Below are 27,511 nucleotides of genomic sequence, written 5' to 3'. Positions count from 1 at the left end.
GTCACTTGAAAATTGTTAAAAAATTCCTGATGACATCGAAAAATACGTCATTAATCGAGAGGAATTTTTGAAAAACGATGAAATGTGTTTTCGAAGTCGAGTGAGCCGACTGAATTAATCAACTTTAACTTTTTAAAAATTTTAAAAAAATTAAAAATGCTCTCACCGTTTATCTTCGAAAAAATATCGTTTCAGAATATCAATTCTAAAAGTTAAAAATAACAAAAAGTGTATGATATTTGTCACTTGAAAATTGTTAAAAAATTCCTGATGACATCGAAAAATACGCCATTAATCGAGAGGAATTTTTGAAAAAACGATGAAATGTGTTTTCGAAGTCGAGCTAGTCGACTGAATTAATCAACTTTAACTTTTTAAAAATTTTAAAAAAATTAAAAATTGGTTAACAGATTTGAATTCTTTGATGGTTTTCCAAAAAGAAAAAAAAAACTTCAGTTGTTGTTAACAATCTCGGGACAAACAATTTAGGTCTCGATAACTTAATCAGCTTAAGTTATCCAATTTCGCCTAATCCCCGTCCTAATAACAATAAACTGGTTTGTCGTGATAATCGTAATGACTCGGATGTTACTTCCAACCCTACAACCTCAACCTCGAATTGTACGACTTTCAAAAGAGCATTTTCTAACACACCTGCTATTGTGGTGCAAACTCTAATAATAATTCCTCCAAACGCCTCGGCCGCTGTAAATGTTGATGATCCATCAACCTCTTATTTGTTAATTCTTGTAACACGTCGCAAAACAGTATTTATATCCAGACTTCATCCTGAAACCTTTACCGTTAATATCCGTAATTATATGAAATCTAAGTTGCGTGATGTAAGCGATAATGATTTAAACATATTCACATTTAAATTGTCTCAACAACGCGAAATTTCGTCATTTAAATTAACAGTTCCTAACAGACTTTTTATCACTACTTTTAATAGTTCGTTGTGGCCCGATAATATATTGGTAAAATAATTTGTTTTTAGAGATCGCTCCAATGCAGATAAATACTAAGCTTAGAGATGTTTTCCTTAAAAGTTTTTTCTGAATATAAATAATTGCTTTCACTGAAACGTGGTTAAACCCTAATGTCCTGGACACTGAGTTATTCTCTGCTAATTATCAAGTCTACAGAAAAGATAGATAATTGAAAAAAGTTGGTGGAGTTCTAATAGCAGTTCATAATTCGATTCCTTCAGAAATGATTGATGTCTCAACGGATCCTAATAACTTGTTCATATATTTCACCTTATTCTGAACTTAAAATTTATTTAGTAATATATTTTATTCGCAAGAGTGTTTTCATTACTTACAGACAATTTTTCATTGATTTGTTTAGTTGATTTTAATCTTCCTTGGGTTTCTTGGACCTCGGGTGATAATCTTTTAGATTCCATACCTCTGACCTAACCAACTGGATTTGATAACTTCTGGGATAAGATATTTGAGCTTTGTCTGTGCCAAGTAAATTATGTGTTAAATGTTAAAGACAGGTTGCACTGAGACGTTTACATAATTTGAAAAGCAGATTATTTAAAAAATTTAAAATGACGAATACTGCACTGAACTATTCAAAGTATTCTGTTATTCCCAATATATATTAAAAATGAGAAAAACCCTGTTACATAATTCCAAAAACTTTTTAAATTTGTAAATTCAAAAGGGAAGGCACATAAATTTCCCAGTAGTGTAAAACTTGGTAGTAGTGAATCTTCTGACAACTTAGTGCTTTCTAATTTATTTACAGCTATAATATTGAGAAATTAAATCAATCTCCCTGTATTATCCTAACAGAAGACGAAGTTTTCTCTGGGTTAAGAACACTACGCTCCTCGTTCTCTCCATGCCCTGACGGCGTTCCAACGTACATTTTATAATCTTGCGCTAGTGAAATGTTTGTACTTCTCACTAAAATTTTTAATTTCTCCCTATCTAAAGGATATTTCCAATGCTACTGGCGATCGAGCTTTGTTATTCAAATGAATGAGTCAGGAAATAAGAGTGTCATCAATAATTGTAGGTATATCGCTAAATTAAGCGCTATTCCACTTAGCTATCAAATCTCCTTACAATATGATTTACACTCACTCGTAAACTGGTGCAGTGCCAATGGTTTGACCCTTAATCTAAAAGAAAAAAGTTGTCTTTCTTTCGATCCCAACCTTTATTATCTAACTACTTTGTTGGCTCCTACAAATTGGATACTGTCGATTTTTTCGTTGATTTCATTTGAATATTGATTCTTGCGTTAATAAAGTAAAATCTTTACTAGGTTCCATCTCGTAGAATTCGTAATTTCGAACCTTTAAAATTATCGTTTGCGAGAACTAACTATGAGCTTAACAACCCTATGAGGTCACTTGGTGTTATTTTTAACAATTTATTTAATACTATTTGTTTGAGTAATACGTTAAATACAATACAGAACTCTATTCTCTAAATATTCGGGAATATTCTGGTTACAAAGTGAGGTACCTCCCTTCATTTCCAGCGCACAATGGTCACCAAAATATCCGGATACCAATCCGTTGGATTGTTTTGGAAAGCAAGGTTTGGCACTAAAAAATACCATAGTGTCAATCACATCAATAGCGCAAAGCAACATTCCGTCAGCGTGTGACTGTTTCATTGGCCGTTTGAAGTCCATAATTCGTGCCAAATGTGAACGATTCGAACAAATCTAAACTTATTCTAAAACTTGATGCTATTTCTGATATTTCTTGCTTTCATTCAATAACATTAAAAAAATGTAAAAATTATGGCGTTTGTCTTTGTTGCAGTTTTTTCTTTTTCACACCTTGCACATCTACCCAAGCGGAACTAGTAGAACTCGCCTTTGAGTAATAGTTGTAAATATTATATTGAAATTCTGTTATACATTACTAAGCTGCTTGATCATCTGGCACTTGATCTACATTTCCCTTTGCGGTACATTAGACGCAGCCAATGAGCAGCGATTGTAGAAATCAAATCTGTACCTTATTAATTCATGTTTACTTATCTGTGTGTGTCTTCTATATCACATATATCGTATTTTATACACTGGTTGATGTAGCTTCTGTAGCCGGTGTGAAACCATTGCTAACCCGCCTTAGTCCGGACTTTGATGTGTACGCGCTCTCTACGTATAGGGAGGTGGCCCACCTCGGTCGGCTTTTATTAATTATAAATAAGGGTTTGATTAAGAATATTGCCTCGATGTGCACAATTACCGGGAAGAGTCATCTTTAGTATTGGGTGATACAAGATGAAAGAATGGTTTGATAATAAGCAATTTATTAACATAAAGCCAGGTGGAGTTGGCGCTGTTAAAAATGAACATATGTACCCCAACAGGGTTAATCATTTCAATAAAAATTATATGTTAACCTATTGTTAACACCACAAACAATCTTTAACAATTTAAATTAAACAAATACTTTATTTGATGTTTGTTTTTCTTGATATTGTGATGGACTTTTTGAAACTTCAATGTTGTCTAATATTGTAATTAATGTAATTATTGATATAGGTAAATAATAGAATACTTAAACATTGGGATATTTTGCTATGTTTTAACATCGTAAATTAATCAAATATGAAAAAACTGCAATTTAATTTCGAAAATAAAAGAAAAATATGCGTAATTCTTCGATTATCGAGATTCCAACAACGACCCAGCAAAAAGTTTACATCCAAAAATACATTGAATGTGAATTACAAATGAGTTTTGCACGAGGGTGAGTTGGTTAGCATGTATTTCATTCAAAAAGCTCTCAAGTTCATTTAATTTTGTAATGTAATGAAAAAATTATGAAACAAGTTAAAAAGCAGTAAGTTCGGCCGGGCCGAACTTTGAATACCCTCCACCATTTGGAACGAATTTGGAAATTTTCAAAAAATATAATCTGTTAAAAATTCTATTAAACTCTTAAAAATACCGAATATAGACGTTATATTGGGGTCTATAAGAATATAGCCGTCTACATGGGCATTGTTTGTCATATTCAAATTCGAAACTTGAAATAAACGGTGAATAATGTAGCTAAACTCACTAAAAAAGCGTATTAGGGACGTATCGTTATATCGGAGCTATACGAAGACCTGGACCTGCAAAGACAATTTTCTGTCATAGGCTGTAGCATCTATTACGATCTTCAAATACGACATCTCAAACAATTTCCGTGAGTATTGTACCTAAAATCGTCAAAATACCAAATATAGGGAGGTACTGAGATATGGGGCCTATACGAAGACCTGGACCAGCATAGACAATTTTCTGTCATAGACTGTAGCATCCATTACGAAGTTCAAATATGACATCTTAAACAATTTCGGTGGGTATTGTACCTAAACAAGTCAATATACCGAACTTAGGGAGGTACTGATATACGCAACTTAAACGAAGACCTGGAACTGCATAGACAATTTTCTGTCACACACTGTAGATCCCATTACGAATTCTAAAAACGTAATTTGAAACAATCCCGGTGAACAGTGACGATAAAATCATCAAAATACCGAATATTGGAAGGTACCGTTATATTGGGGCTATACGAAGACGTGACCTGCATAGAAAATTTTCTGTCATAGGCTGTAGTATCCATCACGAACTTCAAATACCAAAATTGAAACAATTTCGGTGAATAATGTCGTATGATTGACTCACCGTTCATTGCCATATTAGTGCTGTGCGAACAAAGGAGGTCGAAATATTGCAAAAAATAGAAACTGGTGTATTCCGCATTATTAAAAACAATAAAAGAAGTAAAATTTGGAATGTATATTCCATCATTCTAAATGAAAAAAAAAAAAAATGAAACAATAAACGGATTTGTGCATTGTGACAAGTGTAGAAAATTATTTAAATATAATGGGAAACAAACATCAAATTTGATAAGACACAAGTGTTACCTTATGAAAGATCCAATATTGAACTAAAAAAGATCAGCAGTTCCGACAAAGAAGAATTCGTGAATATATGTTCCCAGTGGGTTGTTGAAGACCGTCGTCCATTTTCTGCTGTAAGTGGTAGCGGTTTTAAAAAATTAGCTCAAGCTCTAATAAATATTGGAGCAAAATATGGCTCACTAACTGATTTAATGGACCTAATACCAGATGCGAAAACAATTTCAAACCGAATACATCTGAAGGCGGAAGAAAAACGAAAAGAAGTGAAGAGTGAGATTAAAGAAGCTGTTAATAAAATAATGGCGTCAATAACAACTGATTTATGGACGGACGACTTTATAAAAAGGCAGTTTTTGTGTGTTACGTTTCATTTTATGAAAGAATCACAGTTAAACAATATTATACTGGGTGTAAAGTCAATGGATTTTCAAAAATGCACAGGAGAAAATATACGAGTCAAGTTAAAATGCATTCTTAATGACTTCGATGAAAACGACATGGGTAACATCAAATTCGTTACGGACAGAGGAGCTAATATTTTAAAAGCTCTTGAAAATAATATACATATAAATTGTTCAAGTCATTTATTTAATAATGTGTTGCAATCTGCAGTTAATAACACCAAAGAATTGCAGTCCACACTTGAATCATGGAGGAAGCTATTAAAATATTTTAAGAAAAGCAATTTACAACATATGTTGACAACTTTGTTGAAAAATTATTGCATAACTCGATGGTACACCCATTATAACCTATTTAAATCAATTTTGAACAACTGGCTACTATCCAAGAAATATATTCCAGTAAATTCGAAATGCATAGAACTGAAGATATTAATTTTTCTACACTTTCAGCACTTGTAGAGCTTTTTGAGAAGTTTGACAAAATAAGAACGAAATTACAAGGTGTTAATTATGTCATGTCACATCATTTGTTTGTCAATAAATAGTCTAAAAACATTTGTGAGGTTAAACCCGCCGATTCTTCAGTTATAGCGGATTTGAAGAAAAACATTACTAAAGAAATTGATACAGTATGGATTCCGAATATAAGTATTTATCAATACTCTGCCAGCTTCTTGTATCCTCCGACAAATTGTTTTTTGGAACAAAACGTATTAATAGAGGTGAAAGAATTTTGTGTATCTCAAATTTTAAACGACCAAGATTGTTTGCCATCCCCAAGTAGAACGCATATTCCTTTTGTTCAGAATAACATAGATACTAGTGACTTTGAATTCATCATAAGTCTAAATTTTACATACGAAGGAAGTGTATCGGAAGAAAAAAATCGTTATTCTTGCTGCTTCGATGTAAACTTTAATGTTTTGGAATGGTGGGATCACCATGTAATGGAATATCCAAGATTATCTAAGCTCGCCAAGAAAATTTTGGCCATACCTGCAAGTAGCGCTGCTTCGGAGAGGTTTTTTTCTGCAGCTAGAAATTTAATAAGCGAAAAAAGTAATCGTTTATCCTCAAAAACTGTTAACAATGTTTTATTTTTGAATTCAGTGTACAAATATGAACAGAATTAACAATGTATAACCAAAGTAAAAGTATTTCTTAAAAACATCATAAATAGAATATTTTCATTATTTTTTATCAATTAAATTTAATTTTTAGCTTATATATTTTTTATATGAAATAATATATCTCTATTCACATTTATATAAGGCAATTATGACTGCCGTAGTGGGCATGTTGTTGGCGAGAGAGATCAGAATCAGAAAAATGGGAATCCCTCTCTTCCACCAATAAACTGACAACAGCGGCAAATATATTTGCTTTAGATAAATCTGACATCCTTTTTAATATTTTTTTTTTAATAAAAATGTACACCTTTTTAACAGTTTGCCTGATTTTCTAAATTACTCCTATACATTTATTTGAAAAATAATGAGAAAAATTAAATAAAAGATCCCATAAGAAAACCATTAATATTTTAATCAAGAAGCACTGCGATCATTCGTAGGATTCTCTATTGCTTCGTTGATTTTGTGAGTGTTGAATGATATTAAAAGAAGGCAAGCAATGAAATGCATCAATTTCGTTGTATCCGCTTGTGATGAATGATGTTGTGTGCCGTTGTTTTTGTATGGTGTGAGATGACGACAATATGTTCTATTTTTGGGAATGCATTCAAAGGCAATGAAATTGCCATTCAATCCCTTCTCTGATATATATATATATATATATATATATATATATATATATATATATATATATATATATATATATATATACAGTTCCAACGGTGACCGAAACTTCATGCTCAGCATTGAGCATGAAGTATATATATATATATATATATATATATATATATATACTTCATGCTCAATGCTGAGCATGAAGTTTCGGTCACCGTTGGAACTGCCGAGGCTGCAGCCTTGCGTCTACTGCGCTTCTTTGCCAAAGGATTAGACTCCGCGGGTCAGCATCTGTATCACCATTGGAACGTCCACTATAGTAGTCGTATCGCCGGTTATACTTTCACTGACCAACACAGAGTCCTCAACAGAGGGTTGATTTACGGGTGGGCCAAACATTTATTTGACCGTGCAAATTTTTTGTAAGGTCAAACAATGGAAATTATCAGTATTGTCGCATTATTCTGCTTTAAAAACGTAACACTGTAATTTAAAAAGTTTGATAATATATACAACGAAGTATTTGTCACATGATGTTTTATGCTAAGTTCACATGGCATTTGATTCACTCTCTATTCTTTGGTTGTCCATTAATTCCCCACATAAAATTTGCTGTTCATTTGTTCTTTGTTCCATTCAAATGACTTACAGAAATAAAATGTAAATATGTGCCATCCCTAAAAAATGAAAAAAAAATTATGACATTCAAAAATTCAAAATAGAAAAATTTTATGAAATTTTAAATTTTTTTAGGAAAATGTTAAATGCCGTATGAATATTCAAACTTGCGGGAGGTACTGAACCGGTCAGGATATACCCGAAAATAGACTTTTGCGGCAGAGCATTGCGACATTTTGCTATGTTTTAACATCGTAAATTAATCAAATATGGAAAAACTGCGATTTAATTTCGAAAATAAAAGAAAAATATGCGTAATTCTTCGATTATCGAGATTCGAGCAACGTCCCAACAAAAAGTTTACATCCAAAAATACAGTGAATGTGAATTACAAATGAGTTTTGCAGGAGGGTGAGCTCGTTAGTATGCATTTTATTCAAAAAGCTCTCACGTTCATTCAATTTTAAGATGTAATAAAAAAAAAATTATGAAAAAACAGTCTCTGCGATAAAGGCATGCACCCGAAATGGATTTTAATCATTTTATTTGGTTTTAACAATATTCAAAAGAGAATAGCATAAGTTATTTTAATTATTCATTCAAGTGATTAAAGTAAGGTGTATTTGTGACTCTCCAACATTTCAACATATTTTGTTCTCTTTTTCGCAACTCCAATAATTTGAGACTAATAATTAACTTTTGTTCACTTGTTGCTTAAAAGATATTGCAACATTAGTTTTAATTTTTGCCCTTTGTCATTCCGTTTGTAACTCCTCGAAATACTCAGGTCAGACCCAACAAAGTATATACATATTCCTGATCAGCGTAAAATTCTAAGTCGATTTAGCCATGTCCGTCTGTCTGTTGTAATCACGCTATCTTTCGAACGAATTGAGATAGAAGGCTAAAATTTTGCACACGTTTTTATTTTTCCAGTAAGCAGATTAAGTTCGTATATGGGTCATGTTTTCATATAGCTCCCGATATTCGATTTTTGATGATTTTAGCGACATTATTCACCGGAATTGTTTCAACTTTGGTATTTGAAGTTCGAAATGGCCTATGACAGAAAATTATCTGTGCAGGTCCACGTCTTCGTATAGCCCCCATATAACGGTACCTCCCGATATTCGGTATTTTGATGATTTTAGTGACATTATTCACTGGAATTGTTTCAAATTTGATATTTAAAGTTCGAAATGGATACTACAGCCTAAGACAAAAAATTGTCTGCGCAGGTCCACGTCTTCGTATAGCCCCCATATAACGGTACCTCCCAAAATTCGGTATTTTGATTATTTTAGCGTCATTATTCACTGGAATTGTTTCAAATTCGTAATGGGAACTACAGTATGTGACAGAAAATTATCTATGCAGGTCCAGGTCTTCGTATAGGCTCATATATCAGTACCTCCCTACATTCGGTATTTTGATTTTAGGTACAATACTCACCGAAATTGTTTGAGATGTTGTATTTGACGTTCGTAATGGATGCTATAGCCTGTGACAGAAAATTGTCTATGCTGGTCCAGGTCTTCGCACAGCTTCGATATAACGGTACCTCCCTATATACGATATTTTGATGATTTAAGCTACATTATTCAGCCTTAATTTCAAGTTTCGAATTTGAATATGGAAATGGCTTATGACAAACAATGCCTATGTAGGTCCACGTCGTATAGACCCCAATACAACGGCTATATTCGGTATTTTCAAAATTTTAACAGAATTTTTTAAGGATTTTATTTTTTGAAAATTTCCAAATTCGTTCCAAATGGTGAAGGGTATTTGAAGCTCGGCCCGGCCGAACTTACTGCTTTTTAACTTGTTTCTTACTAATTTCGATGCGTGTCTGTTTATCTTTCGTGTTTTTGTTCACACATAATAAAAATTTACCCAAATTTTTACTGAAAGCTATTCGTTTACTCAAAAGTCCAGTAAGTGAGAGCGAAATGAGAGAAACATTTTACCATTTGAGTTACTGATTCTGTAGTAATTAATATCATCGCTGTTCCATTTCGAAGCTATTGCCCTCTCCTTGCAGAGACCTGTGATGATGCTCACCACTGTTCCTCGTAAAGAGGACCACCAAAGTAATGGTGATGGGACGCCATCTTGCGGCTTGCTCCTGGTGACCGATTTCTTGGCGATTATTTCCCCAATATTTAAAATGATAATTCTGCTACTAAGAATTGTATCACTCCAATTTATGATAAGTCTTAAAAGAGAGCTATGAATGGATAAGAGTGTAACATTGTTAATGGCACCCTCAATATTGTGTTTTCTTGTGTTTTCAATAAACAGGATTAATGAATAATTGGTCTGCAGTCCTTAGGAAGTGAGTGACTTTTGGGATGTTAGTAACGGTGACGTCCCTCCACAATACTAGGATGTAGATGTACACACAAGCTTTGAAAATATCCCCCAGAATTGGATATATTGACGCCGAAACATACTGTAACATGGCGGGAATGATGCCGTCTGGTACGTGTGATTTAAAAGGCTTGAATGTGTCCATGACCCATCTAATTGTGGAGGTGCTCACAATTCTGTTAATCAGGTTTAGGTCCCCAGCCGATTGATTACCGCGTCAGTACAGTTGAGGAGGTGAGTGCTGGCTAACAGATTAAGACTCTTTGGTCCGGAGTTAATCCTCGTATATCATACCGTATTATACTTCTATGGATTTATGATCCTGTGAGAGGACTTTATGGAATCTGGCGGTAGCATGGGTAGTGAACACTTGTGATAAAAAATTTTCTTCTTTTTTGGTCGAACATTTATTTGGCCGTGCAAATGTTTTGTAAGGTCAAACAATGGAAAATATCAGTATTGTCGCAGAATTTTGCTTTAAAAACGTAGCACTGTAAATTAAAAGGTTTGATAATATATAAACGAAGTATTTGTCACATGATGTTTTATGCTATGTTCACATGGCACTTGATTCGCTCTCTATTCTTTGTTCGTCCATTAATTCCCCACATAAAATTTGCTGAATGAACAAGGATTTTTGTTCTTTGTTCCATTCAAATCACTTACAGAACTAAGATGTAAATATGTGCCATCCCTAAAAAATGAAAAAAAAAAAAATTAAAAAAATATGACATTCAAAAATTCAAAATAGAAAAATTTTATGAAATTTTAAAATTTTTCAGGAAGATTGAAAATTATAAATGAAAAGTAAAATGTTGAATGCCGTATGAATATTCAAACGAAAGTAAATTTTGTTCTCTTCCTCATTCGAGGTACACTTTTTGTCCAAGAGTTGGAATATTTGCAGAAAGCTGGAAACAAAAAAGGCACTATGTTCAAAAATTTTGCATCGACAAAAATAGATTGACAAGTTTCTCTCTAGAAAAAATAGAAAACGCACAAAAAATTATTCAAAATGTAAACATTTACAGAAAAGGGTCAAAACAATGAATATTGTAAAATAATGATAAAATAGCTCTTTAATTATCTATTTTCTGTTCTTTACAATAATTTTATATTTCTTCTTTTCATATTAATGCAAAATCTACAAACAAAAATTAAAAAAAAAGAATTATGTTACTTTCGTTCTGTATGAACTGGTTAAATGGTGTACCTAATTATGAAAGCGGAAAACCTGATTGAAATTGTAATGAGAACATAGCATAATGAATATAAAAGTGAACGAATGCAATACGTGGTTGTTTTTTTTTAATAAATAAATAACACGAAAATGAATAGAAGTTCATGTTTAACTCCGTTAACCCGTTAATTTACCAGTTAATCTTTCAGTTGTACCATTGTCAAAAAACTAACTAAATCTCTATCTCTTCTCTATCAAAACGTGAGAGGTCTTAACACTAAACTTAGAAATATTTATTTAAAATCCTTTGACTGTGATTTTAAAATTTTGGTATTCACGGAAACATGGTTAAAACCACAAATTCGTGACACTGACATTTTATCTGATCAGTACCAAATTTACAGAAAAGACAGATTAAATAAAATGGGTGGAGGAGTTTTTTATTGCCGTTCATAATTCCATTGCCTCAGAACGTATTTTAGTTACAGAACACCCTAAGATTGAATTTGTTTGTGTTAAATTAAAGTCTCTAAATTGTAATTTTATTATAACTTGTTCATATATTCCTCCAAATTCAGACATGGATACTTATCTTATGCATTCAGCCTTTATAAAAGAGGTTTCATTATATCATTCCTCCAACGCGGAAATGATTTGTCTGGGGGATTTCAATTTGCCTAATCTAGCATGGGTCCCAGGAGAAAATATTGTAGATTATGTACCAGTATCTTCTATAGAACTTTCTACTGAGATGTCATCTTTTTGGAAATCTTATTTGAGCAATGTCTTTATCAAATAAATTCTATCTATAATGCAATTAGGTAAATCTTCATCCATAACTTCTTCTGTGTGCAGAATCCCTCCTTTCTCAGAGCCAGAGGATATGTATCATCCTACTTTTATGGTAGCCATTGAACTTAGCAACATTCAAACAAAACATACTTCATCTCAAAATAAGTCGCGTAAGTTAAACTTTGGCAAGACTAACGTTGATCTGTTGCGTTCTACATTGTCCAATATAAATTGGTGTTTTGAAGGTAATTTGGAGTTTTGAATTTCAAGCTTTTTTAAAATAATTAACAATGTAATAGAAACCTCAGTCCCACTTGTGAAAATGTGCTGTGATAGGGGTCCAGTTTGGTTTACCCCACAACTTAGGCGCTTACGTAACATAAAAAGCAGGTTATTTAAAAAATTTAAAAAAAAATCAATTCTACCATAAACCTTACTAATTATACAAATGCTAGAAGTTTATACAACACTGAAAATTCTAAATGTTACTCTGAATACCTAGTCAAGATGAGAAACAGCCTCTATAAAAATCCTAAGAACTTTTATAAATTCGTTAATTCAAAAGAAAAGTCCGTGAATTTCCCAGTAGTATGCGATTCGGAAGTAGAGAATCGAGTGAACCTAAGGAAATAGCAGACATGTTTGCAGATTTTTTTCAAAGTACGTATTCCAAACATTCCACTAAAGGTGTAAAATACTCTTATAGTATTAATAAACTTAATCATTTTCCTCATATTATTCTCACATCAGATGAAGTGTTGAAAGGTCTACTTTCATTGAAATGTTCCAATTCACCGGGTCCAGATGGTGTACCGTCTTTCATTTTAAAGGCATGTGCACATGAACTATATCTTCCTCTAACAAGTATTTTTAATACTTCGTTAACCCTAGGGTATTTTCCTCTTATTTGCCGTTCGAGCTTTATTATTCCATTGCATAAAGCTGACAGTAGATGTGTTATTGAAAATTATAGGGGAATTGCAAATCTAAGTGCAATTCCCAAACTTTTTGAGCGTTTGGTTACACAACGAATAACTCATTTCGTTACATCTATAGTATCACCGCACCAGCATGGTTTTGTTAAAGGAAGATCAACTTTGACAAATTTATTAGAACTGGTCTCTAATGTTCACACTGGATTCTCAAAAAATCTCCAAACTGATATTATATATACTGATTTCAGTAAAGCTTTCGATAGGGTGGTGCATAATTTGTTAATATATTAACTTGACTTAATGGGTTTCTCGACAATTCTCCTAAAATGGATATCGTCTTATTTGCATGACCGTACCCAAAAGGTATCTTTTAATAATACTCTCTCTAAAAATATTACAGTATTTTCTGGTGTTCCTCAGGGTAGCCATTTAGGTCCACTACATTTTGTACTTTATTTAAATGACCTTCCATCTATTCTTCGCGACTCAAAAATATTAATGTTTGCTGACGATGTTAAACTTTTCTGCACTCTTGATTCCCACAACGAATCGCTTAATCTGCAACAGGACTTGTATTCTCTTACTCATTGGTGTAGTGTCAATGGAATGTCATTAAATTTAAAAATATGTAAAATTACACTAGAGAAAAGGAGATTAATGCTTAGATGTATTTTTATCATAAAACTTTTGCGTGGTCAAATTGATTCTGAGTTTTTAACTGGTGAAATTAAATTCAATGTCCCCTCGTGAAATACGCGTTATTACATACCACTTAAACTAACATTAGCAAAATCGAACTATGAAATAAATAATCCTCTCCGAAGTTTATGTGCTGATTATAATAAATTATACAACACGATTTCTTTGTGTGAACCCTTCCATGTCATAAAAAACTCTATCCTACGTTCTTAGTTTATAAAATAGTTGCCAGACTTAGTTTCTGTGATTTAGTATTTGTACTGTTTAGTTTTACTGTAGTTTAGTTTAGATACTTTAAGTATTTTAATAGTTAAACCGGCTGATGTTCTAATGTAGCCGGTTTCCCAAGTCTACTAACCCCCTATAATCCGGACTATGGGGTGTACGTGCTCCCTACGTTATGGAGAGGTGGCCCTCTCGGTCGGTAGGGGCGGGAAAGCGAGGCGTTGGGAACGATCGAAAAAAACAAAACTCATTGGAGTGGGGGAAAGTCTTCGACAGCGGTAGCAACAATATAACTCCCCAAAGTTTTTATGTGAGATAATATGTAGTAATAGTGGTATATTTGGTGAGGTGCGGGTGATCCGCTCGTGTGGTATGCAAAAGAAAGAGATATGACAAGAAATAATTAGTGAGATTCTAAATTAAGGTCATGGTTCATTGTTGTTCTTTCTTTTCAACGACAAATTACCTCCTGTAATTGGAGTGGCGACAGAGGCCGCGTGCTTACGCTTTCGTTTCTACAAGACAAGTGAACGCCATGGTTCTGAAAGACCGTTGAGGGTATCATTTCTGTTTATTATTACAACTACATCCAATGAGAGCAAACCGACAACAACCAATATCCAGCGGCGATCCGCTCACTACGGTCTCCGCCAAGGGAGTTGTAGAGGAGATGCCAGTGCGCCAATCAGCATCCGTGATTGATCGAGCAAGGGAAGTTATGGTGGAACGTATCGAACATTCCGGCCCCCTTGCTAAAACTACGAGTCTAGAAATCTATATAAAGTTATCATAAATTAGGAAGGAACGTAAATTAAGATTCCTAAGTGAGCTATAGTTGCAGATTTCACAGCGATTTGATGAATTGCCAATAGATTCGGTCTACAAATTCAATGTTTGGCGCAAGTGACTATTTCAAAAAATTTAGACTTTAATTGATACAATTGTTTTCTATCTTAATGATTGATTTCAATATTGTATGCAAGATTATGTTACACTCGCGGGAGGTACTGAACCGGTGAGGATATACCCGAAAATAGACTTTTGGGCCAGCAAAGAATCCAAAACTATTTTGGAGGTTCAGCTTCTAGAATTTTAGGATACATGTAAGCGTCAAGTAGCAAATCTATTAATCTATCATCGAAAGAATCCGCTTATTCAAGATCAGGTATTTGAGTCTTTAAATTACAAGTGGATGGTGACGAGAACTTTCCTTTGACCTTAGGCAAGATTAACGCCTATTAACGAAGACCACAGAGCTAAAGTTAATTTTGGCAAGCTCTGCAAACATATACACAATAATTGGCAGCGAGACAACTGTTAATTTCACGTTGAACTGTTTTCAAAGAATGACTAGTCTCTTTTTCAATAGAGGGAATTTCGAATAAACGGCTAATGTGACTATTTACTAGGATACGCTTATTGTCATAGGTATCCGACAATACTTTCCACGCTAAATGAAAACTACTATTGGTGAGTGGAAATCTGTAAACGATTTCTCGAGCCTCACCAGTAGTCTTCTGCCTCAGATCACAAAGACGTTCTATGTTTGAAAGACGTGCATTTTTAACAAAGAGGGTGGTAAATAGATCGCTAAAGGTAGGCCAAGAAATAAAATCTCCAGAAGAGATTTCGAAATCAATATATGGTACTATGGTACAGATAAGAGTAGATAATAGAGAATCTGGCAATCTAGTATTAAGCATACTAAAGATGTAAAATAGTGTGTTTAATGACATGCAAAGGGTCTGTCAATGATATCTCATTATATAATTTGTTGTAGATATCACATAAAGACCTCATAGGATTATAAGATTTTTATAATAAATAAAGCTCTTAACATTAAACGTCTCTTTTCCAGTGTCGGAAGATCAATTAGTTTTAGGCGATTCTCATATGGTGGAAGTGTATCATTTGTATCCCATCCTAATCCTCTGAGAGCAAATAAAAGAAATTGGGTTTGTACTGATTCCAATTTAGCAGAATATGTTTTATAAAAAGGACTCCACAATACGCAACCGTATTCTAAAGTGGGCCGAACCAAACTAATAAATAAACGCTTAGCCACATAAGGATCGTCAAATTCTTTTGACCATCTTTTTATAAAACCCAGCAATGACTTGGCTTTATTTACACATGAATCAATATGCAAATTAAAACGCAATTTATTGTCTAAAATTACATCAAGATCAACGAATGAGTCTACATTGTCCAATTTATAAGAACCAATGAGGTAATCACTTTTAAAAGGTTGTGTTCTAAACAAAGACAGTTTTTTACATTTCTTGAGATTTAGCGTCATACCATTAGCACTGCACCAATTAACAAGGCAGTAGATATCATGTTGCAAGTTAAGGAAACTAATGTGAGAGTCCATATTACAAAAAAGTTTGACATCATCAGCAAACTTTAGGATCTTAGAGTAACGTATAACCGATGGAAGGTCATTTAGATACAATACAAAAAGTAGAGGACCTAAATGGCTACCCTGGGGGACACCAGAGTACACAGTTATCTGCTTAGAAAGAACATTATTGAAAGAAACTCTCTATGTACGCCCTTGCAAATAAGAAGATATCCATGATAAAAATAATGTTGCGAAACCCATTTTGTCAAGTTTATGTAATAATAATGTGTGATCCACTTTGTCAAAAGCCTTACTGAAATCAGTATATATAATATCAGTTTGGCATTTTATTGAAAACCCCTGTGTACATAACATATAAGTTCTAATAAATTAGTTACAGTTGACCTACCCTTTACAAGGTAAGGCGATATTATAGACGGGATTTGCAAAACACAGGGCAGATGGAGGTGCAGAAGAACAATTTTCATTGAGTGGAGCTTTAAGGCGATCAATTGCCTGCTCATGGTGGATAAACAACGAATATAAGCAATGCAAGCTGCATTTTATTTTTCCTCAATAACATAAAAACTATCGGTAGTCTTGAGGTACATTTTGCATAAGTACACAAGACTTTGTCCCAAAGTTCTCGAATCTCTGAATTTCGGATTTTAGGACTGCACACATTGAACTTTGATTCGTCGATTTGTTCAAAATATTCAACACTCTTCCGAACTGTGTCAGCAGCTCTTACAAAGCGGGTGAGGAGAAATCGATTTTTTTTTACTAATTTTTCAACAAATACAATGAGCAATTTCCACAAATAAAAACCTCCAAATAAGTCAAATTGTTATAAATATTGAAGATACAGCAGAGTTAAATAGGAGAGAAATTAAGAAAATCTCTTTCAATGTGACAAATCTTTCAATGCGACGTCGGCAGAGAAATGACTGCGAGTTAAAAAAACATAACTTTATTTTATTAAAAAAATAATTTTTATTTTGTTTTATGGGAGTGAACCTCCTTTATTGAGTTATATTTAACAACTGAAATAAACTTATAGTTACATATTTCATTATGGTTATGATTATGTTTACTTAAATTACAAAGAAATCACCTGAGGTGATAGCAGACATGGTGTCAGCAAATTTTGGAGAGAACAGAAATAAGAACGGATGCTCGTGTCAATGCAAGTATTGTGGGAAAAGCTTATATTCGTCTATTACAAGAAATGATAATTTTTTTAATGTTAACTTGCGTAAGCCGTTACTCACCCACACAACAAGCGACGCCACAAACGATCCAACAGTGAGAGTTGGAGATCAAAACAATTTATTTTTTTTTTTTGCGTTGAAAAGCTGTTCTTAGAGCCTTGTCTGCACACTTGTCATACGTTGTTATTACATCTAAATATTAAAACAAAACGATTATATTTAATTATTGGTATTTTTGGTTTTTTGGATTTGTACCTATTATTGCTGCATGGACTTTTCCATATTTAGATCAACTTTTTTGCCAAAAGTTCCATTCACATTGTAATTTATTATAATAGATTTTCCAAATATAAGGTGTAGATTGCGTGCGACGGTGCCACCAACGAGACTTTTCATTTGGCGAATCTGCAAAAATAATTATAAATATAAAAAATAATTATATATAAATAAATACGTATGGGTCTGACTGTGTTGCTAATAAGTCTTCTAATTGCTTTAGACTTACGTCCGTGTTTATTAGGAAGATGGCCATTATTTTGTACAATCGAGTTTTAGGAACTAATGCGATCTAGCAAAATTTTATGCTCGCCTAAAATCTGCAGTATCGTGTCCATTTTTTCCTATATCTTCACAGGAAGTACACTTTGAAGTTGCTGGAAAAATATATAATGTTGTAAAGAATACTATTTAGGTAATGTGAATTAGTTATATTAAAACTTACCTTCTGAAGTATAATATTTCATATTTCCTTTGAACGGTATTGCTTTTTCGTCAGACATTGTTGTGTAGAGCGGGTGTACAAAATAAATATTAACAATGTGCTACATACTGGACGATCTTGGAATATTGGCTTGTACTTTTTGTGGAACGCATGAGTGTAAAATGGGTATTATTACGTAATCCAAGTGGAATGACGGGCATACAAATTTATATTGCACGTCTCTAATTGAACATTTGTGCTTTTCGCCCAAAGCTAAATTTGTTTTGAAGATGCCTAGTTCACAAGAATTTACGGGTTAATCGTAAAAACTCTCTAAGAACAACAATGGCCGATCTTCAATATCAACTTCATCGACTTTATTTATATTTTTAATTTTTATAGCAGTAAATGAAGTCGTGGAACAAATATTATCAGGCTCCTTCCAAGAAATGTAACAGTCATTAACAAAAGCTCCTACAATTATATCTCTTTCGTATTTATTGTCATAATTTTTAGTTTGAATATAGGCTGTGAGTTTTTCTTTTCGTACAATTTGTTGAAGGATCAATGAGGGGTTTCGGACATGTCTTTTCAAAATCTGAAGTTTGTTTTCGAAGTCGTATGCAGAAAACGAAATAAGGGGGCCGTAATTTTCTGCACAAGAGGAGAAACGTAGCAGATTGTGGACATTATAAGAAATACTGTTTGACCCGAATACAGTTGAGAAATTCTCGACAAATAATTGAAGCAAATCATTAGACTATTTAATATTTTCACCAACGTGTCGCGGGGTGGTAAGTAGCCGATAAACACAATGTAATGTTAAAAACTCGTAGAAAATATTCTGATGTACTTTATTATGAATTAGGCCCGTATATGCGAGGAACTGGTGAGATTTAGTCGCTATCCAGTGATGCAGGTCATCTAAAGACCTAGGTATTCTAGGTCAGAAGATATTTCTGATATATTTTTTGGAGTCTTTTCTTGTGTTTTGTTGTTCACTATTCTAATAAGCATTTTTTTTTGTGACTCCAAGGTCAATAAGATGCATGCTATCTAACGGAGTCTGTGATACAATGCCAAATCCTATTTCTTCAAGCGGAGTTCTCTCTTTCTTAAACAGTTCAGAATGATGGTTGGGATACTTTCTCAAACTAAAAACAATGTCGGATATCAAAGTTCCAACAGCGCTACTGTAGTCAGTACATTGTTCACTTTTGTCGCAACCTGTGTGCACTTCGTACAACCATACTTTGAGCTATGCCCAGGAACGCCACAAATGAAAGCTTTTGCTGGAGTATCGCACGTTAAGCAACGAAACTTTAATTTCATTATTTTTCCATTTAACGCAATTTCCTTTAATGAAGTCTTTTAAATAATCTTTAATGCAACTCGGTTTAGTGGTTCCTAAGTATATACCAACAGCAAAAGGTTGCGTTTTTTCTTTTATGTTGACTATTTTACAAAGAATTGGTCACAATTGGACTCGCGAGCTTTTAAACAGTGGAATCCCGTCAATGTTTATATCCAATACGACCTCGTCGTAGTTTTGCAAAACGTGTTCGAACTTCTTTTGCTTCGTTTCAATTCCAATGTGGCAGTAGCTTCAAGGGCAAACATCTCTCACTAAAACCTGTGCTTTCTTCCCCAACAAACTTTCTATACGAAGTGGAACATCTAGTCCTTCTTCATTTAGTATTAATAGGAGCTTCTCCCCGCATTTCCTAGAGGAGCTGTCTCGATGTACCACTTCCTCAATTTGTCCCGCAACGTCAATTTCGGAACAGCACAATCCTCCAAACTCTCCACAAAATTTTCATTGTCTTCTAGAATTTCACATTCACCATTTTCTTGCTCATTTTGTACACTTCTGTTTATATAGATTGTGGCTCGATTTTTAACAAGTCTTATAATGTCTTTTACTTATATATTGTCTTTTACTCATATTTTATATTTTTTTATATTTGCAATCACTTTATATACCTTATTCGCACAATAACTTCAACAATGTTTTTGCACAATTTTAAGGAACACGTGTGGTTCTCACAAAAGAAACTAATGAAATAAGATGCAAAGCAAATATCAAAAAATGTGTATCTATTGACATCAAAGTCTAACGGTAAAAAACCATTAAAGCGATCGTTGACAATGTTGCCACAAATACACTACAGATAACGTCTACAACGTTTACATACTCCCGCAATTAAGGGAAGTTGTTGACATTTTATCTAATCCATTTTTGCTATAAAATAGGTGGTGACATAGAGATACAAGGTTCTCTGCTTGACTACAGGGAAACGAAGAAGAATTACATTGAACGTGCGTTTGCGACGACGAAGTAATCAACCGACAGATAAATGCACTTTTCATACAAATGTGTTGTTATTATTAATTAGAAGCAAACAATTCTCGTTAAAGGGCTCAACCTTTGAAGCGTGGAGGGTTGGTGGTTGGTGAGAAATTGCACAACAAATAAATCAAACGACGAGAATGTGTATGTATGCTGTTATTACAAATGTGGTGATACAAATTTTTCTTCAACTAAGGCGAGGGAGTAAAGCAACAGCTAGGGGAAATAAAACAACATCAAAAACTCTTTAAAGATCCAATCGATGTAAAAGGAATTGTGAGCGAAGCAAAAAGAGATGATTTTGCTAAATTTTCACAAATGTTTCGACTTTGGAAGTTAGAGTTAGAAACGAAAGAAATGAAATGGTAATAAAGCATCAAATATGTTTTGTATGATCAACGCGACGACGGATGATCAGAACTACTTGTTGTAGGGGAATGCACTTCATTAACACAAGAAGTGTTAATATAAGTCGACCAACTGACTTGTTTTCAAACGAAAGTCAAATGTATGATCAACGCAACGTAGGTTGATCAGTACAACGAATGCAATTTAATGCAACAAGAGTGGACTGTATTTGAATTACAATGACACACGCGAAGGGTGATTGAAGATCGACCTATATTACGTTTTCTCAAATAAAAACAATTAACAAACGCGGGTAGCTCACTTCAAATATAGATTTGAATTTACGTACCTGGTTTTTAGTCTTATGTATGTTGATTATATGATGAGAGATAATCCGATGATTTCCTCATGCAAGGTAGCAGCGACAAAATGATGGCTTTAAACCGGCTCGATGCAACCAATGTCTAACTCAGTGGAGTGGGGTAAAGGCTTCGACAGCGGTAGCAACAACGATAACTCCCCAGAGTTTTTATATGAGATGATGTGTAGTAATGATGAGATATTTTGCGAGGTGGGAGTGATTCGCGCGTGTGGTGTGCAAAAGAAAGATATATGACAAGAACTTATACAAAAATATCAAAATTTTCTAAGTAACTTTAATTATCTATTTGATCCAAAAATGGTTAAAATTTCTCCATTCATGATTATTTTGTAAACAATGTCCGTATACAGTGGTACTTTGACATACGAGCTTAATTCGTTTCCTAACCTTGCTCGTATGTCAAATTGCTCGTATCTCAAAGCAGTTTCCCCCTAAAATTAACTGAAATGCCATTAATCCGTTCCAGCTCCCAAAACACCAAGAAGAACAAATTTATTAATGACAAATTCATATTCTACAGAAACATAATACATAATAGAAATAGTGTAGTTTAAGTGTAGTTAAGTTTCATTAAACACCTCCGGTGCACGATTAGTTTCCTCATTTTCGAAGTGAACGAACTCTACAACTTTCTCATATATTTCCAAGATCTCTTTTATTTTTCTACCATTTCTGAATCCTGTTCAGAACAAATTTTTTGTTGATCCACCGTATGCTGCTCGGAATTTAGTTCGTCTAACTTCGCGGTTGTCAGCTCCAGAGACGGATCCTCGGTGAGATCGTTCACATTTCTCTCATCCACCTCCAGACCCATGGCTTTTCCTCTACATCTGAAACTTCGGGTTCCAATCCGAAGGCCCTTTCAGCAACAGTATCAAGCCACAGAATCTTCCATGCAGAGGTTAATGTCCTCGTTGTAACATTCAGTCAGGCCTGATCAATAATTCTAAGACATATCGCGATATTAAAGTGGTATATCCAGAACTCTCGAAGGGTAAGGTTCGTGCTCTCAGTGACCTCAAAGCAGCGCTGAAAAGTGTGCTGTATGTACAACTTCTTAAAATTAGATGTGACAATGTTTTGTAAATGTACAAAAAGCAAAAAAACGGGAACGCAAAAAAATTCTTCTAACACGAGGGAAACAAGCACCCAGACTCGTATCTCAAATCTTGCTCTGATCTCAAGCACAATATCGCTCTCTAGGCGGCTTGTATCTATGCAATCCCTACCTTGGTTTGATTGTACTATTTAAATTTCAAAAATTCTGCAAAGCACTCATATTCATAAACAGCTGGTCTTTTATTTTCCTTCTCCAAAAGAGATAACACATTAAACTGCATTCTCTTTATGTCTCTCGTTCACTCTCTCTCTCTAGTAACCTCGGCCAAGTAAACGTATGTTTCCTCACAGTTTGATCAAACAATTTCATTGACAACACAATTTTTTTAAATATGTCAAACTTTTATTCCCATAACAGTATTGAAACTATTTGATGACTGTTTGAACAAACAAAATTTGTTTGTGTCTCTGTGTGTGCGACATTATTTACTGGAATTGTTTTAAATTTCGTATCTGAAGATCTTAATGGATACTACAACCCATGGTACAATGATATCAAGGTAGGGCTATGATACCATATGATTTTAATTTTTTTATTTTCTTGGCTTAATATGTAAACTTTATTATTTATGTAAGCATATTCTTCTCAATAATATGAAAATTATTTAGAATATATTAAAATTTGGGTGCTTTCAAAATTCAAGGTAGGCATGGACAAAATTAACAGTTTTTGCAGCGAAATAAATCTTTAGAGATATAAGAACATGAAACAGAAATGTTGACCTTTCATTCAGTTTTCGCATTTTTTAATCTTTTATTCAAAATCAATGCAACAAGTTAATTTGTTTTTTAGTTGTTCTGATTGTAATTCTGGCATTACAAGCCAAAAAGGTAGACCTCTATACTTGCAATTATTCATTGTACCATGCTACAACCAATGACAAGAAATATTATGCAGGTTTTTAGAAACATTATAAACCGTAATTGTTTCATGTTTGGCATTTCAAATTTTGGTATTTTGTAATGGGTACTACAGCCTATGAAAAAAATATTACTTATGCAGTTCTTCGTATAACCCCCATATAACGTTTTCCATTTAAGTGGTGTTTTTCTATGATTTTTTACACTTTTCCTGTAGTACTGCGGTACACTCCAAAGTTTCAAATGTTTTGGGAAACACGTTATTTACATTTTGCATTATTAAATCATGATAATACATTGGAAGGTGCAATATTTTTCTTGCAGAAGATTATAAATATGAATAAATTCTTATTTTTCAAAGTCAACTTTCTCTATATTGGCTTTGTTAATACATTATTATACCCTCCACCATTCCTAGACCTTACAAAGTATATATTCTGGATCAGTGTAAAATTCTTAGACGATCTAGCGATGTCTGTCTGTTGTAGTCACGCTATCTTTCGAACGGATTAAGAAAGAAGACTAAAATTTGGATACATGTATAGTTTACCAGTAGAAAGGTTAAGACCCCATATAACGGTACCACCCGATATTCGGTATTTTCATGATTTTAGCGACATTATTTACAGGAATTATTTGAAATTTCATATTTAAAGTTCGTAATGGGTACTACAGCCTATGACACAAATTTTTGTATGCAGGTATCGTATAACCCCCATACAACGGTACCTCCCAATACTCGATATTTTTATATTTTGTGCGACATTATACGCCGGAATTGTAACAAATTTCGTATGTAAAGTTCGTAATGGGTACTACAGCTTATGAAAAACAACCGACACTGTCAAAAATTTATGCCTACGACATTGCCATTTTGTTTAGTAAGCCAGCGTAAACGCCTTATTTTGTAAGCATCTAGCACCTTACTTAATTATGATATTCTCCCGTGAGCACAAGTCTACAAAATACTTCGTACATACTTTTGAGTGTGGGAGACGCGCTGGGAAAATCTAACTGTTAACATGTAAAAGAGCAGTAAGTTCGACCGGGCCGAACTTTGAATACCCTCCACCATTTGGAACGAATTAGAAAATTTTCAAAAAAAAATAAAATAAAAATAAAATCCATTAAAAATTCTGTTAAAATCTTTAAAATATATGATACCGGAAGTTGCCGATATATGGGACGATATACGATATTGTGGACCTATATAGATAATTTTCTGCCAGGGGGTAAAGTGCTCATAAAGAACCCCTTGTGTAAAATTCCGTTGAAAAATGTGGCTAAATCATCAAAATACCCACAATTCCGTTGAAAAATGTGGCTAAAATCATCAAAATACCGAATATCGAGGGGCACCGTTATATGGGGGACATATGATATCGTTAACCTATATAGAGAATTCTCTGTCAGTGGGTAAAGTGCTCACAAGGAACTCCAATTCCGTTGAAAAATACAGCTGAAATCATCAAAATACCGAATATCGGAGGGTACCGTTATATGGGGGCTATACGATATCGCGGACCTATATGGATAATTCTCTTCAGAGTTATAAAGTACTCACAAGTAACTCCTTGTGTGGATTTTCAGACCATTCCATTAAAAAATGTGGCTAAAATCATCAAAATACCTAATATCGGGGGATACCGTTATATGGGGGCTATACGATATAGTGGACCTATATAGATATTTCTCTTCTGAGGTATAAAGTACTCACAAGGGGCTCCTTGTGTGGAATTTCAGACAAGTTCGTTGAAAAATGTGGGTAAAACCATCAAAATACTGATATCGTGGACCGATATAGCCTATTTCAATTCAATTCAAATTTATTGAGTCTTTTTTAACACGAAAATTTACAATTTTGAAGTGAAGAAAGAAATACTTAAAACTATAATGTTTTGTTTTAATGACTAAAGCGTATTTTCAGCGTCTGGCTTTACAAAAAAATGTTAATTAGTGTCTACTAAACTAAGTGTGTATATCGTGCTTCCTCCCGGCACTACAATGTTTGAGGGCATGTCTCATTTTATTTACCTTAAAACTAACTTAACCTAAACCTAACCTACACTTAAACAACAGAGATGATCAAACGAAAGATTGTTCATCTAAGTTGTTAACTAGCCCCTGTGAATTCCACGGGGGCTAACGTAAAATTCTGGACATCTTCCAGAGACATGTACAAGTTAATACCTAACGGTGAGACGTAATTAGTATTTTCCCACGTGAAATTAGATTCCTTATTAACACATTCCTGAATAAGCAAGTTTGAATGCATAAAAGCCCTGTTAGCGTAGTTTTTAATTAAACGCATAGCATATACTGAGATTGGGGTAACTTTTGATGCTTCGTATATATACCGATTTGAGAAACGCTTATAATGGTACTTAAAATTTTTTCCAACGCAGATACGAAGTATTTTTCTTTCGAATATCTCAGGTATAGGTAGTGCGTACACCAGTACCGGCCTAATGCTAGTTTTGTAAAGCTTGTATCTTGGTTTTCGCCGGTAATGGCTTGCTACTAAGAAGTCTTCCAAATGACCCCTTAATACGATATGCCTTACCTAAGTAGCCTCGCCTTCAGAGACAACTTCAAGGACTTGCTTTCTGGTACAACCCATCTCTTACATTTCCCTGAAGCGTTCCGCAAACACATACCCTCGCTCTTAGAAGTATTGATTTATATACCCCAATCAGTATAGAAAGCATTAACTGTGTTTAAATGACAAGATACCATAGACAACGCCGCAGCAGGAGATTCAGCGTGCGCATACAAAAGACAGTCGTCTGCGTACAATACACCCAAAGAATTTTGCATAGTATGAGGGAAGTGATACATGTAAATATTGAATAAATGAGGAAATAAAATTGATTCCTGAGGAACACCGCATGACACATTCTCCACACATGATTTCAAATTTCCCAATTGTATATCAAATTTTCTATTGGTAAAAAAACTTTGAAATAAATTCACTACATTAGCTGCAAATCCTAATTCTGTCATTTAAAATAATATACCATCATGATATGTTCTATCAAATGCTTTTTCTACATCCAAAGAAACCGTGACATTACATTTCCTTTCACGTAAATTAGAAATTATATCACTGTTAAATTTAGTCAAAGCATCTACAGTCGAATGCTCTCTTTTGAAGCCAAATTGATAATTTGGAATATACTCGGATCGTAAACCCTCATTCATTTTTTCACGTATAATTTTTTCAAATAATTTACCTACATTAGATAGCAACGAAATAGGCCTTAAATTTTTGATATCTGATGAATTTTGTTTCTTTTTGATTGGCAGAATCTTTCCAATCTTCCAGACTGTAGGAAAATATGAATTATTTAAGCAATTGTTAAATATGACAACTAGATACTGTAGTGCATTTAAAGGAAGCTTGCGAAGGAGGTAATTAGAAATATTGTCTAAACCACACGACGTTTTATTATTTAATTTCGCAAAAATTAGGCAAACTGTTTCTAAAGTTGTGAATTTACTGTCGTGTTCATTATTAAAAATGTAAATTAAGCATTAAATTGAATAATTTGATTTGGCACATCGGCCAGATAGCTATTTACCGATGTCTCTACTTGAGTAACATCTCTATTCGGAGCTGGCCCATTATAAATTTGAGCAAAATGATTCCTCAATATATCCACTTTTTCATTTTCATATAGCCCATCTTCGAACTTGACCTGCCTGCAGACAAAAGAGAGATCAGTGCAAAATTTTAGCTTCCTATCTTAATTCGTTTAGACTGGAACGTAATTACAACAGACGGACGGACGGACAGGGCTAAATCGTCTTAGAATTTTACGCTGATCAAGAATATATATACTTTGTTGGATCTAAAATGATTATTTCGATGAGTTACAAACGGAATGACGAACTTAATATACCCTCCATACTGGGTATAAAAATAGATATTTCAAAATCATCAATTATTCAGCTACCATACAATGCAGCATGTATACAATTCAGGGATCTTGTGCACTGCCGCTTACGATATGTATAAGATAATAAAGGTTATGCGTTCAGTGGGTAAGCAATACCACTCGAATGAAAGGACAAGAAGCCCTGCGATGCTGTTCATCCAATTCTAATAGATAAGAATTGAGTAAAGTTGGATTAGTTTTAGTACCTCTTAAGGAACATATTTTTAAATAAAAACCTGAATCAAAAAGACATTCAAAGAATAAGGTTGTTCTTTATTAGACTTGAGTATAAGTCCACCTTTTGTTGAGGTTCTACCACGAGATCATCGCTACCGAACAATAATAATTTACTACCTGTTATTTTGAAAGAGTTTCTTCCCAACAAC

The 27,511-nt window shown here is 33.8% G+C and overlaps 1 protein-coding gene and 1 long non-coding RNA gene across 4 annotated transcripts in view; one reads left to right on the top strand and one right to left on the bottom strand.

Moving 5' to 3' along the window:
* The window catches only part of LOC101893030 (protein unc-13 homolog 4B), a 305,332-nt gene that overhangs the window by 104,999 nt on the left and 172,822 nt on the right, over positions 1-27,511 (top strand). The window lies entirely within an intron of this gene.
* On the bottom strand, positions 17,207-21,928 carry LOC109613122 (uncharacterized). 2 transcript variants are annotated; one of them, XR_009341675.1, is made up of 6 exons: positions 20,111-21,928; positions 18,149-18,421; positions 17,933-18,080; positions 17,683-17,832; positions 17,488-17,619; positions 17,207-17,432 (listed from the first exon to the last, which is right to left on the bottom strand). It is a non-coding gene; the product is annotated as an uncharacterized LOC109613122 (long non-coding RNA). The 2 variants fall into 2 exon arrangements; XR_009341674.1 differs by having other exon boundaries at positions 17,207-17,619; positions 20,111-21,146.

The sequence above is a fragment of the Musca domestica genome, unplaced genomic scaffold, assembly GCF_030504385.1.
Source record: "Musca domestica strain aabys unplaced genomic scaffold, Musca_domestica.polishedcontigs.V.1.1 139, whole genome shotgun sequence".
Taxonomy (NCBI): domain Eukaryota; kingdom Metazoa; phylum Arthropoda; class Insecta; order Diptera; family Muscidae; genus Musca; species Musca domestica.
The sequence above is the reverse complement of the archived record's forward strand: the minus strand, read 5'-3'. Positions and strand labels throughout refer to the sequence as shown.